This window comes from Macaca mulatta, chromosome X (assembly GCF_049350105.2).
Source record: "Macaca mulatta isolate MMU2019108-1 chromosome X, T2T-MMU8v2.0, whole genome shotgun sequence".
In the NCBI taxonomy this organism is placed as follows: Eukaryota; Metazoa; Chordata; class Mammalia; order Primates; family Cercopithecidae; genus Macaca; species Macaca mulatta.
This window is the reverse complement of record NC_133426.1, coordinates 141,208,638-141,223,849: the sequence shown is the minus strand read 5'-3', so window position 1 is coordinate 141,223,849 and position 15,212 is coordinate 141,208,638. Positions and strand designations below refer to the sequence as shown.

The 15,212-nt window shown below is 44.4% G+C and overlaps 1 protein-coding gene across 1 annotated transcript in view; it reads left to right on the top strand.

Moving 5' to 3' along the window:
- The window catches only part of PLAC1 (placenta enriched 1), a 198,337-nt gene that overhangs the window by 24,317 nt on the left and 158,808 nt on the right, over nt 1–15,212 (top strand). The window contains exon 2 of the mRNA XM_077987878.1: nt 5,536–5,620. The gene's annotated coding sequence lies outside the window, so the exon portion shown is untranslated. The remainder of the gene's footprint in view (nt 1–5,535; nt 5,621–15,212) is intronic.

The following is a 15,212-nucleotide window of genomic DNA, read 5'->3' as shown; positions in this document are numbered from 1 at the left end:
GTTATCCTTCAGGATAACAAGGAACAGAATCTACAATGATAAATTTTACCCACATTTTAAACCAGAATTCCTCATATAGATTACCAGGCATGTTTGACTCCAACCATATTTTCCCACATAATTATTTCTTTTAAATCTCCTAATTATTCCATTCTGTTGAATACCATCTGTCCTGCTGAGGGACAATTGTGTCTAAACAAATCAACAGGTTTTGCGTCATTGTCTAAATATGAGGGAGAAACAACAGCCCCAAAACTCTACTCTGGCACTTTGGTAGAAATGAAGAGTTCTAAATCCCACATTGGGAATGCCTCATCTCTGGCTCCCCTGGAAGCTAACTTTCATAACTTGTGGAGCCCAAAAACAAAGCCAAATGAATTTTGGAAAGGTCAGTGGGAAAGAGATTGGGGTGGGACTTTCCCAGAAAATGTTTGAGCCTTTGCTCCATGAGCTGTCTGGTCACCCGGACAGTTTGTACTTCCCAGAGAGGGTGGGGAAGAGAGCAGAAGCAATTCTTTTCTCTGGGTACCTGGGTCCAGGGGGGCTGGAAACCTGGGATTTGCTCACTTGGCTTAGGTGCAGTTGTCTCACCCTGGGAACGAGCCCGTTTGAACCCCAAGAACAGTGTAGTTATGTCAGGAACCTTGGAGATAGAACAGAACATCTGTGGGAATAAAATAGCTGAGGATTGTCTGCCTTGTGTCTTGTTTTCGAGAGAACTGCTGATGTGTTTCAAATAATTGAATACTGTGCACTGGGAAAGTGCTTCTCCCTGAAGCCAGTTCCAGGCACCCCAGAGCTCCAGTGCTTCTGCTAAGGGCTTGCAGACATCGCTGTTAACACGACACCTTCCAACAATAATTGACCTTTCTCCTTTTTATTTTCTTTTTTCTCACCCTCTCTGTCTTGCTCTCACTAGTCTTCCCCTTTCCCTAGTCTTAGTTTTCTCTTTATGTGTTTCTTTCTTCCCTCAAAGATGTGGCCAAGAAGCCCCAATGGCTCTCAGAGTCACAAAGGAGGTTAAGTGCACTGGTGTGAGGATAACCGGCAGTTCTGAGAAATCAGCAAGTCCCTGAAGATTCTTTTCCTCCCTCTGTGATTGCATCAGCCTCACTCTCCCCTACTTGTCTGTGTTATCCATTCTCCTTTTATCCATCCTCACTTTTAAATCAGTTCATTCAAACACCATAAGCATCTGCCTTCAGCAAATTAACTGCGATTTGGTTCAAAGTTCAATCAAAAGGAACCAGAATAAAGGAATAGAGTGGACTTTCCTTTCGGCGCCCCCACCTGACTTCCCATAAACCAAACTGGCTTTTTCGTAGACCTCAGCATGGTTAGAGCTTCCACATCTTTCCAACTGCCCATGCAATGTCAGGAGGAAGGGTAATGGAGCACTCCGCTAGAATGTTGGGGATCAGTGGTGCTCCCAATCAGGGGCAGGTGCATTAGCACACACACACTTCCTGGCCTTTCTCCCCTGGCCCCTGTCCAGAACTCCAGCAAGCTAATCACAAGGAAACTGTGTGTGCCTGAATGTTAGGAGTGAACAGGCAGGTGACTTGCTTCAGAATTAGCCTGCAGCATCTCTTTTTCTAGCTGCCATCCAGTATTAGATGTGGTAACCACACCAGTTAACACCCCGGGTCGGCTTGGGATTATGAATGGAAGGAAGGGAGATCCCCATGCAAGCAAGCAGCTGTCCCTTTGCTTAATTATTGGGATCCACAAGTCCATCCCTATTGCCAGGGCTTCAGTGTCGAGATGATGAAATAGGTGATTAAGGGACTTGGAGGCCAGTCCACATTGCAGCTTTGTCTGAGTGTTCCAACGACAAGTGTTATTAGTCCACTAATCATAACATTGCCTGCAGTGGAATTTCCTTGGGAAGGAATGGGGCAGCACTTCCATGCCAGAGGGCTGCGCAGCATGAAAATACTAACACATCACAATTGGCTGTTCTGTGGGAAGATGATTCCAACATCCAATTCAGGAAATAGGTCACCGGGCTGCTAGATGCACTGCTATTTTGATTTACTTCCTTAGACTCTTGTAGACTTCTCTCTGGGTAGAATCAATCTCCTCCAACTTACTGGCTTCTAGGTGCCACATGAGGAAAGATGCAAGCAAGTTCTGAAAACAGAGGCATGGATTTCTTGTGATCAATCTTGTGGTGTCCTGGTGTCCACTTGCTTCCAGAATCCAACACAATGCCCTTTGGGATACTCCTCACCTTGACCTCTTTCAGGGGAGCTTCCCAGAGGTCTGGGGCCATGGCTTTTAGGAGCCTGCAGCTGTGCCTGCCAGACAACAAATGTTTAGTGAGAGGTTGAAGAGATACAAATGGGTTGAAGGGCGCCAGAGCCTTCTCAGTAATGAGCATAGCAAAGCTTCGATTTCCAAGGATCTTGGGAGGACAAGATGTACTCATTTGGAGTATCACACTGCCAGGGCTGTTTGTACCAGCTGTCGGGTTCAGAGACCACCCTGTTGGTGGGGTCAGGGGCCCAGCCAACCCTTTCTTTTATTCTATACCTCTGGTCACTTGGGCCTTAAGAAGCAGGAGTCGGAGCAGGGGTGGGGCAGTTTGGGGCTCTGTCACCAAGCAGCTGCCTCTTGCCTGGATCAGTCTTGAGTTCCCCCTGATTTTTCCTAAACCCAAGCAGTTGTCTACTGCCTTGGAGTGTCAGCAAAGGGTATTGTGGGTCCATGGTATTTGCAGATTTCATATCAGGCAAAAGCTTATATTTCCCTTTTCTTCTTCTTTTTTTTTGAAACAGAGTCTCGCTCTGTCGCCAGGCTGGAGTGCAGGGGCACAATCTCAGCTCACTGCAACCTCTGCCTCCCAGGTTCAAGCGATTCTCCTGCCTCAGCCTCCCGAGTAGCTGGGACTACAGGCGCTCACCACCACGCCCAGCTAATTTTTGTATTTTTAGTAGAAACAGGGTTTCACCATGTTGGCCAGGATGGTCTCGATCTCTCAATCTTGTGATCCGCCTGCTTCGGCCTCCCAAAGTGCTGGGATTACAGGGGTGAGCCACCATGCCCGGCCCCTTTTTTCTTTTTCTTTTTTAAGGTAGTCAGTTTATCTGACATTGGGGACTCTGAACTTACCCGCTGCCCACTTTTTGTTTTTAGCCTTTCAACTACTGGGTAATTCTGGATTTATAACATCTTTCTTGGTGCGCAGAGGCACACTATATTATGTTGGGGCATACATTTTGGGCTTCAGCTCACCTGTCCAGAGATGCCATCCCAAGGCAGCCTTTTAGGAGATGAGGAGTTGTACCTGTTGAGATACCATCGGAGAGTTTGAAGAGGTATCTTGTTGAGTAAGACCAAAGGGTGTTCTCTCTCTCTCTCTCTCTCTCTGTCTCTCTCTCTCTCTCTCTCTCTGTCTCTCTCTCCCCCTTGTCTTTCTTGCTTTCTCTCTCTCTTTCCTATTAACTACGACCTATATCAGCAAATAGGAAAGGGGAATCTTTGTGATAAACTCCTCCTGGCAAATCCATTTCTTTGGGCTCTGGACTTGAGAAGAGCTTTACTGCCTTTTAAAATTCTAGGTACTCTGTTAAATACTATTTCGACCCTCTAATTCTTTCTTCAGTTCTTTTGTTTTGTTTTTTTTAAACAAATCTTTAGAGCAGAGGTTGTCACACTTAAGTAAGTGGAGTAGAATTTATAGTCACTGCAGAACAACCACATAGTTATTGCATATACTGCAGAGACAAGCAGAAGATACGAGACAAAATTCGTAAGAGCAAGCACCTCCAAGTTATCCAGCAGCCAGTAAGGTTACAGAGGTTGCTACTGGTTACAGAGGCTCTGATGTGAGCTGGGCCTGAATTTGATCCCCAGCTGTGCTCCTTAGAGCCGTGGCACTAGGCAGGTTCCTGAGCCCCTGCTTCCTACCCTCCAGATGAAAACAAGAGTTCTTAGTGCAAAAGGGTTGGGAAGGTTAAATGAGAAAATATAGGTGATACGCTTTCTCAGCCCAGTCCTGGAAATTAGTAAAATGGTCACAAAATGGTGACTTTTCTCATTATGAAAATCATCTCCTTGGCTTTGTAGTCCCATTTCCTGTTTAATAGCAACTGAAATAGCCACAGGAGCCACCACCCCCCATCTGAGTCTGGCTATTTTCGAGGCTCCATTTGGAAGGGGATGGCCCCAGCAATCCAGGGGGTGGGAGGTGGTGGGGAGGGAGGCATTATTCTCTGGGTTGCAGCTGTGGCAGCAAGTACAGTATCCCCCACATGCCAGATGAATCAAGCTGAGGGCCAGATCTGGGCTGTGGGCCAGAGGTTCCCCACCCTGATTTATAGCGTGGACAGAGATGTGGGTGTTTTGTGAATATATTTTGATGATGATAAAAAAAGAGAGAGGGGAGGGAACGCCATTCCTTAAAAATGTGCTGAGGGAGGGAGGTTCAGACCTATCTTCCAGATTAGAGCAGCCTTGCTGTTCGCGGTAGCAAGTCGTTAGAAAGAGGCCCATGGAAGAGCAGCCTGTGAGAGGCCTTGAAACACAGTGAATTGTGAATGAGGCCCCTGTATGCCAGCCATTGGGGGCAGATTAGGCTTGCTGTCCCCTCTGCAGGTGTGGAGTGGGGGACTAAGCCTGCATTTTAACTCCTGCAGGTCCCAAGAGCAGAGAAAGGGAGCACTGGGCCTGCTGAGCTGTGGGGAGCCCCCTGGCCCCATGCGTTCCCAGTGCTAATAGTTCTCCCGAAACCAGCAAGGCTTTGCCTTTGAGATCAGGCCTAGGTCATAACCAATGTAGTGAGGACAATAGGCTAAGTGTGGAAGTTCGCCCTGGATGGAGTTTGGAGAAAACTCATGTGGAGGATTTATTCTGAACCTTCAACCTAACACATTTGAGAGGGCTGGCTGAGCAGCGGATGGGATTTGTGGCTCCCTCCAGAATGTTCCCTTCCTAAACAAGGCACAACTAGGCGCAGACCTCCTTGTTTTACTCGTGGGATGTCAGGCACAGTTGTCCTGGTTTACTGTAGTTTATCCAGGAAAGAACTTCAATCAGGTTTCCTAGGACCCATATAGATCTTTGAAGACAAGAGATTTATTCCCCAGAGGTAAGGCCACTAAACAGACAGGGTCCTAAAGCTTGCAGTTCATAAAATCCCATCGGTCTGCAAACATTTTTTTTTCCTAAGGGAAGGGCAGTGAACGTTCTCATGCCAACAGCCTGCAGTATCTGACAAGTACAATCTGGTTTTTTTCCCTCTCACCTCTCATGCTCCCAGCCTTGAGCCTTCTGTTCAAACCAGGCCTCATCCTCATCCCTAGCACCCCTGCCAACCCACCCTGCTCAGATTTGCCTTTAAGCTTTTGCTCCATCTGGAATCCTCTTGCCCTTTGAGGATCCAAAGCCTTTGTCCTTTCACATGACCAGTTCTCTGAGGAAACAGCCCTAGCTATTCCTGAGGCCCCCATTACTGCCTGACCAAGGGCTTTGGGGCACACACTGCCTGTGTGTCCATCCTCATGAACTCCAAATCTCCCCACTACTCCAGAGGACAAAGAAAACGAGACTGAGAACGAAGTCTGAAGGAGAAAGGCAAGTATCTTTCTGCTGGACTGGCCCTCAAGACCTAGCACAAGTGAGTTTTTGGAGTTTTTTCCTGTGATTTTTGTGTTTATGTATATACTTACCTCTTTTCTGTGTCCACTTCCCTGAAACACAAATCCACCACACCCATAAGGCCAACCCTGGGTTACTTTTTGAGCCTGCAGAGATTTCCCCCAACAGACAAAACTTCTAAGCCCCGGAAGTTCTCTGTTTTATATCTAGGATGTGAACTAAGACTCTGTGAGAGGGGTTCTGGTCTATATCACTCGGGGCTGCCTCCTTCAAGGGATGGTGAGAAGCCCCCTGAAATGAAATAAAATGGTTTCTCAGCCTCTTCCTTTTGAATTTCCCATTTCCTGCCTCAGGGCTCAACAAAGGACTTGTGTATGAGGGGGTGTGTGAGTGTGTATACCGTGGCAGGAGAAGGCACACAGGATCCTTGTTGTTCATTCACTTTTCCTGGGAGGAAACAGCAGTGGGTGTCTACTCCCAGCAGTATTAGGGAGCAGTGGTGTGGGCCCCCGCCATCTCTTTTCCCAGCTTGCTGGGAACGTATTTTACTCCAAGGCTGGTTAAGTAACCACAAAGTTGCATCTCTGGCTTCTCTGACTACCTTCCACTCTCCACTTGATGCCCACAAAAACAATGTGTTCAGCTGATGCTTAGGTAACATTGTACATATTCCTAGCAAGGACATTGGACATATTCCTTGCAGATAAGGAAGGTAGGATCCGTTCCTGACTCAGGAGGCTGATGTTTCATTCTAATAAAGCTCAAGGTTTCTCCTCGCCCACAGTCGTGCTTTGTGATAATCCGGCAACAGCCAAACCTCAGTCACTGCTTTAAATGGCCCTATCTCAGCATTTAAGAGCATTTTCCAGGGGCTGACCTTCATAAAGATTGGGTTTCCTTTGAGATCCTGTTAAAAAACGGAGTAAGCATTGTGGGCACATGCTCATCACAACCCAGGGAACAAACTGTTGGCGAGGAGTGTAGTAGAGCCCACATACAGACCAAATGCATTAATTATGAGTGGTTCTTATCTTGTGATTAAAACAGATCTGGCAGGCCTGGAACTTGGCAGCCCTTGGTTAGCTATTAGTTCTATGCTACTGTACCGGCTGGGCAGTCATAAAACTGTATCTCTTTGAAAAATGGTCCATCATGTAGAACAGCCTCCTCTGCACCCATTAGCTCAAATTGATATGACTTGATGGCCCAGTCTTGGGCTTCTCAGATGCTGGATTTAATTTCTGTCTGGAGCTTTAGGAAATCTGGAGGAAGGGACACAAGGGCTGCATGCAGTGAGGTAGGGTCAGAGGATGTATGCACCAGCCCCCACCTCCATCTACACCACTCCCCTTCCTGCTGGAAAGCATCCCTCTAGTTCATGTTGCCATTGTGTGCCCCCACTCTGTCAAGCCCTGTTAAGGAATTAACTACAAGTTGGGAGTTCATTGGTAAGATCCTGGGACATGACTTGCAGGTGCAATCACAGCTTACTGCAGCCTCGACCTCCTGGGCTCAAATGATCCTCCCACCTCAGCCTTCCATGTAGCTGGAACTACAGGTGTTTGCCATCAATCCCAGGTAATTTTTTATACTTGTATATTGACAGGAGTCTCAAGGAGGCAAAAGCCCCCAAGGATGGAAGCCATAGTGCTGGGATAAGAACTCATAGGGTAGATATTTTTGGACTGAGTCTTATCAGAAGACACTGGGGGAATTTCAGGGATCAGAAGGGTGTGATTGGGAAAACAGGGGCAGAGCTTCCCAATGCCCTGGAAATCCCACCAAATAGACCACACTGAGTCTCCAATCAGATGGTGCCAATCTTTCTGCTCCACCCCGGCAGTAGTAGGCTTACGATATTGCTAGATAGCATTCATGAAGTTCCAGATAGGCCAAGTACTTTTGCAAGTTCATGAGCAGGCCCCTAGCGTAGTCTAGTTTGTAGTCTAGATGAGAAGGCTGTTGCTAATGCTTGAATGGGCTTTTATTTGATTATTTGATTTAAATGTCTCAAACATGGAGCAAGGACCTAATCTATTGACAAAAACATGAATTTGGGAATCAAATCCAACTACTGCTCATTTATTCACCTTCAAAAGTTGAGCATTTTATATTGAGCATTAAATCTGTGCCAGGCACAGTGAAAAGCATTCATGTGACAGGTAGGTACAATTATATCCCCATTCTATAGAGATACAAACTGACGCTTGGGCATATTCATCTCTGTTGCACAGCTCTAAAGTAGTGGCGCTGGAATTAAAAACAGTGTAGCACAGAGCATAGGTTGTGAAGTCAGGTTGCAGGAATATTCATATTCTTATAGATAGATGTGTAAAACTAAGGGATGTTTCTTTTCATAAGTGTTCTCTGGAGGAGCTCTCAGCCTCACATGGGAAAATAGCTCTGTCACTCAGAGGACAGCTTTAGGAGGAGGACACAGGCGTGGGTACCGTCAGCATATAGAAGGCAAGTGAAGCCAAGGGAGATGAGAGGAAGGGCCAGAAAGACTTGCTCCAGGTCACACGACCATCAAGGACAGAGCCAAGCCCAGGCAAGAGCACTTCACCCATTGCCGTTTCCTTCAGCTGCAACTTCCATACCAAGAGGCGGCTCCATCCTTTCCTTGCCCCCTCAAAAATGGTAACATTTGTCTGTTGCAGCGTGCAAGCTCACACCTTTCTCTCATATGGAGCTTTCAGGTCCTCATGTGCTTGTGCTTTCCTCCCTGGATCGGAGTGCATCTTCATGTGCTGTCCACATGTGTACGACAAAACTATCTCTCTGGGGCCGGGTGTGATGGCTCACACCTGTAATCCCAGCACTTTGGGAAACTGAGGCAGGCGGATCACTTGAGGTCAGGAATTTGAGACCAGCCTGGCCAACATGGTGCAACCCCATCTCTACTAAAAATACAAAGTTAGCCGGGTGTGGTGGTGCACGCCTGTAATCCCAGCTACTTGGGAGGCTAAGGCAGGAGAATCACTTGAACCTGGGAGGTAGAGGTTGCAGTGAGCCGAGATCAAGCCATTGCACACCAGCCTGGGCAACAAGAGCGAAACTCCGTCTCGGAAAAAAAAAAAAAAAAAAGAAACAAAAAACACCTATCTCTCTGGAAAGAATATCATAATGGCGTATATGCTCTTTTCTGGGCCTTTGTTTCAGGGGACAAGAATCTTAAGCCAAAGGAACAAATCCCTAACAGTGGAATTTCAGGCATCAGCCAGCAGGTGGGTGGGTTAATAAAGAAAGATTGAGAGAAGGCACCGTTCTGCCACTCCTGAAATCATACACCTGGCTCTGAGTTTCAGTCCCCTGTTTGGAAACCATAGCTGGAAAAGTCTCAGCTGCCCCTGACATGGTCAAATGGAAAGTGCATGGGCTCTGGAGTCAGACTGTCTGGGGTCATGTTCTAGCTCTGCTACTTACTAGCTGTAGGACCTTTCATAAGTTACTCACTGCGTGGTGCCTCTGTTTTCTCATTCTATAAAACAAGATAGGAATAGTACATAATTCACAGGGTTCTTAGGTGGGTGAATCTAGATGACTTGAATACATATAAACACTTAGCAGAGTGTCTGTGTACCGGGCACAATGGGAAGCACTTAATGAATAGTATCTAATCTTATCATTTCTCTGCTAAAGCTACCTCTTCTTTTAGGTCCCTTAACTAGGTAGGTCACTTTAGAGAAACTCAATTAATTCAATTGGAATTATTGAGTGTCTGTTGTGTGCCCAGCACTGTGCTGGGGACACTGTGAGGAATACAGGAGAAATCTATGAAGGAAGAACTGTTCTCAAGGAGCTTTTTAGGCACGATGTTTTGAGCTTCCTCCAAGAGCCTAACTAGCAGCCACGTGGAGAGGCCCATGGCTCTTCCTTACATAGTAGCATAGCAAGGGGTTTAAACTCATGGGCTGTGCAATCAGGCAGGCATATCGTCTCTGCCTCCTGACTGAGGTGTGATGTTGGGAAAGGTACACTACCTCCCTATTTCTCAGTTTCCTCATCTATAAAATGTGTATCATAATTACATCTTTATACATTGTGTGCCCATCAACATGGATTTATAATTATTGATTTATGCAATTGTCTTTTCAATCAGATAGGAAAAAAGGGAGTTTCAAAATACCTTAAAATCTTTAACATTTACCTTTAAATATTAAATTTACTGGTGTTCTTTTCTTTCTTCCTGTGGATTCAAACTACTATCTGGTGTCTTGTCATTTCAGCCTGAGAGGTTCCCTTTATCATTTCTTGTAGTGAAGATCTCTTAGCAACAAACTTTCACTTTTTGTCTAGCTGGGAATGCCTTCATTTCTCCTTTGTTTTAAACAGCAGTTTGGTTGGGGATAGAATTTTTGGTTGACAGTTGTTTGCCTTTCAGCACTTTGAATATGTCATCACACTGGCTTCTGGTCTTCATGGTTTCTGATGAGAAATCAACTGTTAATTTTATTGGGGGTCTTTTGCGTGTGACGAGTCACTTCCCTCTTGCTGCTTATAAGATTCTCTTTGCCTATGGCTTGTCACAGTTTGATTATGACATATCTAGATATGGACATTTTTGAGTTTATCCTACTTGGAGTTAGTGGTGCTTTTTGGCTGTGTAGGTTAATGTTTTTCATCAAATTTGGGGAGATTTTGCCTATTATTTCTTCAAACATTCTTTATACTCCTTTCTTCCTCTCCTCTCCTTCTGAAACTCCCATTAAGTGTACATTGTTATGCTGGATGGTGTCCCACAGGTGTCTGAGGCTCTGACATTTTTCTTCATTCTTTTTTCTTTCTGTTTCTCACACTGGATAATATGAATATCTTCAAATGTGCTGATTCTTCTACCCATTCAAACCCACCATTGAACATCTTTAGTGAATTTTTCACTTTGGTTATTATATTTTTAATTCAAAAATTTCTATTTTGTTGTTTTAAAATAATTTCTATTTATATTTTCTATTGAGATATCACTCTCATATTTTAGTTCTTTAGACATGGTTTCCTTTCGCTCTTTGAACCCATTTGAAATAGCTGATTTAAATCTTTGTGTGAAAAGTCCAATGTCAGGCCTTTCTCAGGGACAGTTTCTATTGATTGTTTTCTTTTCCTGTGTATGGGCTATTTCTTTGCAGATCCCATACGTTTTTTGTTGAAAACTGGGCATTTTGAATATTATAAGGTGGCATCCTGGAAATCAGATTCTCTGTCCTCCTGAGGGTTTGTTGTTGTTGCTGCTTGTTGTAGTACTTATTTGTTTAGTGACATATTCTGTTTGAACTTCTACCAGAGTTGGCTGGCCCTATCTCATAGCTACAATTTGCAAAGTATAACTCCCCCTACTGTTTGCTTTGGCTGCCCCACAACTCTTTTGATGAAACTTAAAGCCAGTCATTAAGAGAAGCGAGATATAAATATGAAGCTTGTCTTGATGCCTCTTAGATCTTCACTGAGCAACCTCTGTTCAAGTAACTCATAAATTACAAGGCAAATCAGCATTCATTATCTGCCTTTATGTCAGAATGAGAAAAAAATGAGAGATTTACATGGCATGCGAGAAGATCCCATTCCACTCTTCTATGAGGCGTTAAAGGCTCCCTCTTAAGTGAAATAAGCCACAATCCAGAAGGAGAATGGAAATCCATGTCACTTGAGAGAGATGCCCCTAGCCCTTTCCTTCTATTTGCAAGCCTCCCTACTTTTGAGGGAGGGGGAGCACACCCCTGCTAACCGGAGTTGTCTAGGTCCTGTTGTGTTACCAGAGACAGGGGTGCCTATGTGAGGCTGTCTCTCCACAGCAAAGGAGGCAGCCTTAGGAAATTGGGAGGTAATCAGAGACTGGGCCAGAAGGACTGGTAACATAGCCTGAGGAGCATGGGCAGAGTTTCTCCAGCACGATGGGGATAAGGAGGAGGGAGAGAAAGGGGGAAAGGGAGATAGGCAATGGGATAAAATATGGTCAGTAAATTCTGTGACACTGGGGCAGGCTTAGATCAATGGGTAGTTTGCCTTTCCTGACTCCATATTTTCACCAGGAAGTTTTTTTTGTTTTGTTTTGTTTTGTAAGACAGAGTCTTGCTGTGTCACCAGGCTGGAGTACAGTGGTATGATCTCGGCTTACTGCAACCTCCACCTTCTGGGTTCAAGCAATTCCCCTGCCTCAACCTCCCGAGTATCTGGGACTACAGGCACATACCACCATGCCCGGATACTTTTTTGTATTTTAGTGGAGTCAGGGTTTCACCATGTTGGCCAGGATGGTCTCGATCTCCTGACCTCATGATCCGCCCGCCTCGGCCTCCCAAAGTGCTGGGATTACAGTCGTGAGCCACAGCGCCTGGCCAGGAAGTTTTTAATATTGTTATTTTGTCCTTGAAATATTCCTTAAGCATCAACCTTATACATTCATTCAACAATTATGTACCAAGTGTCAGGCACTAGAAATACTGAGATGAATAAAACAGGTCCTGATTGTAAGGGAAAGTAATGTATAGACAATTACAGTAGTGTGAGAGCAGGAGTGTGACTGAGGGAAGGCCAGGGAGCTGGATCTGCAAGGAGACCCCTCACTCCAGCTTGGAGTAGGGGTAGGAAATAGAATTTGTAAGGCTTCTAGCAAGAGGTAGTACATGAGATGAATCTCTAACCTTAAAGCACAATAAATTTGTCAAGCATCATTGGCCAAAGAGAGTGTGCGAGGGTGCAAACATCCTAGCGAGAAGGAACAGAAGCCAGAAGGAGCTTCTGGTATATTCTGATACATTCTGAGATGGAAAAATAGCTTTGGAAGATGGACATAGGGTGTCTGGAGGGTTCCAGAGGAGATTAGATTAGAAATTTAAATAAAGCCAGATCATGAAATGCCCTGCATGTTTTTTGTTTGTTTTGTTTTTTGAGACAGTCTCACTCCATCACCCAGGCTGGAGTGCAGTGGTGTGATTTCAGCTCACTGCAACCTCTGCCTCCTGGGTTCAAGCTATTCTCCTGCCTCAACCTCCCAAGTAGTGGGGATTACAGGCACCCGCCACCACACCCGGCTAATTTTTTTATTTTTAGTAGAGACAGGGTTTCGCCATGTTGGCCAGGCTGGTCTCAAACTCCTGACCTCAGGTGATCAACCCACCTGAGCCTCCCAAAGTGTTGGGATTACAGGCATGAGTCACTGTGCCTGGCATGCCCTGCATGTTTTAAGGAGGCATCTGTGCTTTATCTTGAAGGTATGAGGGAGTCAACAAAGGATTTCACAGGGGAATGACCTAGATAGTATAGTAAGGCAGTTAAGAGTGCAGAATCTATGTATCAGTGACGTTCAAAGTGTAGTTCAGGTACCAGCAGTCTCAGTGTCACTGGGAACTTGTTAAAAATGCAAATTCTTGGGCCCCATTCTAGACCTACTGAATCAAAAACTAGAGATAGGCCCCAGTCATCTGTGTTTTAACAAGCTCTCCAGGTGACTCCAATGCATGCTCAAGCTAGAGAACTACTTCCCTACACAGACCACCTAGGTTGGGAGCCTAGCTCTCTCACTATATAACCTTGGGCAAATTCTAAACTCCAGTGAAGAGAGGGGGTAAGGGGAGGGGACAGGAAGTGAGGGAACAGCCATGACACTAAACTAAGACCCACAGGCCATATAAACATGGTTGGTCATCCAGAAGGAATCTGAGTGACAGTGACATTCATGATAATAGCTCACAATTATTAAGAGCTTACTGCAGACCGGGTATTATTCTAAGAACTTTACAAATATTAATCTACTTAATCCTTACAACAACTTTATAATCCTATTTTTCAGCTGAGGAAACTGGGGCTCAGAAAGGTAAAAATATGGAGTGATGTGGAGAGATGTTTACAATTAAAGTGGGAATTGGTTTTTTTGTTTTGTTTTGTTTTGTTTTTGACACAGGGTCTCACTCTGTCACCCAGGCTGGAATGCAGTGGCACGATCACAGCTCACTGCAGCCTCGGCCTTCCAGGCTCCAGCCATCCTCCCACCTGCCTCCCAAGTAACTGGGACTACAGGCACACTCCACCATGCCCAGCTAATTTTTGTATTTTTTTGTAAACATGGGGTTTCGTCATCTTGCCCAGGTTGGTCTCGAATTCCTGGGCTCAAATGATCCTCCCACCTTGGCCTCCCAAAGTGCTGGGATTACAGGCATGAGCCACTGCACCCAGCCAAGTTTTGTTTTTATTGAAAGAAAAAACCCGTAAATCATGTATATATGCATGGAAAAAGACTGGGAGGAAATAGCCCAACATACTCATTGTGGTGGTGCAATTGTAGGCATTTTAAATTTCTTTTTTGTAGTTATCTTTGTTTTCCAGAATTTCTATAAAAAGTTTATATTGCTTTTGTAATCAGGGAAAACACCCTTTTGAAAAAGAAAATAAATTGAGCACGTGCACTTGAGGAAGATGTGAGCATCCTCTCAGTGCACAATGCAGACCCACAGAAAGAAAAATGCACGCTGCTTGTCACTATTTCATGCAAGAGGATTCTGAGGGACTTATCACATTGGCACGCAGTGAGGGAACTGGTGGAGGAGTTTCTCTCAGGTCTCAGAACTGGGAAGAGCTATAGTGATTTGCTTTTTATCTTATAGTCACTGTTACTCATGTAACTCAATGATCTTTCAACTTTTTTTTTTTTTTTGCCTGAGACTTCCTTGAGATTTTTAAACTTTTTGTTTCAAAGTAATTTTAGATTTACATGAAAGTTGGAAAAAAATCAGTGCAGATAGATAGTTCCTTAACACCCTTCATCCAGCTTTCCCTAATGTTAACTGAGTTAACCATAGCACAGTTTCCAGATCAAAACTAGGAAATCCACAATGGTACAATAATATTGACTAAACCATAGAGTTTATTTACATTTTCCCAGTCTTTTCCACTAATGTCTTTTTTTCTGTTCCAGAAGTCAGTCTAGGATCCCACCTGATATTGCATTGTCATGTCTCATTATCCTCCTTCAATTTGACAGTTCTTCAGTCTTTGTCTTTTGTGGCTTTGACATTTTGTAAGATCCTGGTCAGCTACTTTGTAAAATGTCCCTTGATTTAGATTTGTTTTATGTTTTTTTTCATGATTAGATTGAGGTTACAGGTTTTTTGAGGGAAATATCAGGGAAGTGATATTATGCCATTCTTAGCACTCTCTGATCTTTTAATAACTGTGTCCCCTTAAACATTTTTATCATGCAATTTTAAAATTATAAGCGCAAATGGTTGCAAAGATGTTTATTTCCAATCTGTTGTAAATATCAGCATTTGAAATGCAATTACTTCACTCTTTTAAAAGTATTCAATGGAATCTAAATACCAAAGTCATTTTTACCCACCATTATTTTATTTTAAAATACATGAAGATTTTTTAAAACATTTAACATTTTACTCCTTGAATCTGTATTTCTAGTCCACTTTCCTCAGATAATTTTATCTTAAGGTAATACATTTTTAGCTGGGAGCGGGGGGCTCATGTCTGTAATCTCAGCACTTTGAAAGGCCAAGGCAGGAGGAGTGCTTGAGGCCAGGAGTCAAGACCACTCTGGGCAACATAGAGAGAGCCCTGTATCTACAAAAGAAAAATTTTACAAAATCAACCAGGTGTGGTGGTGCGTG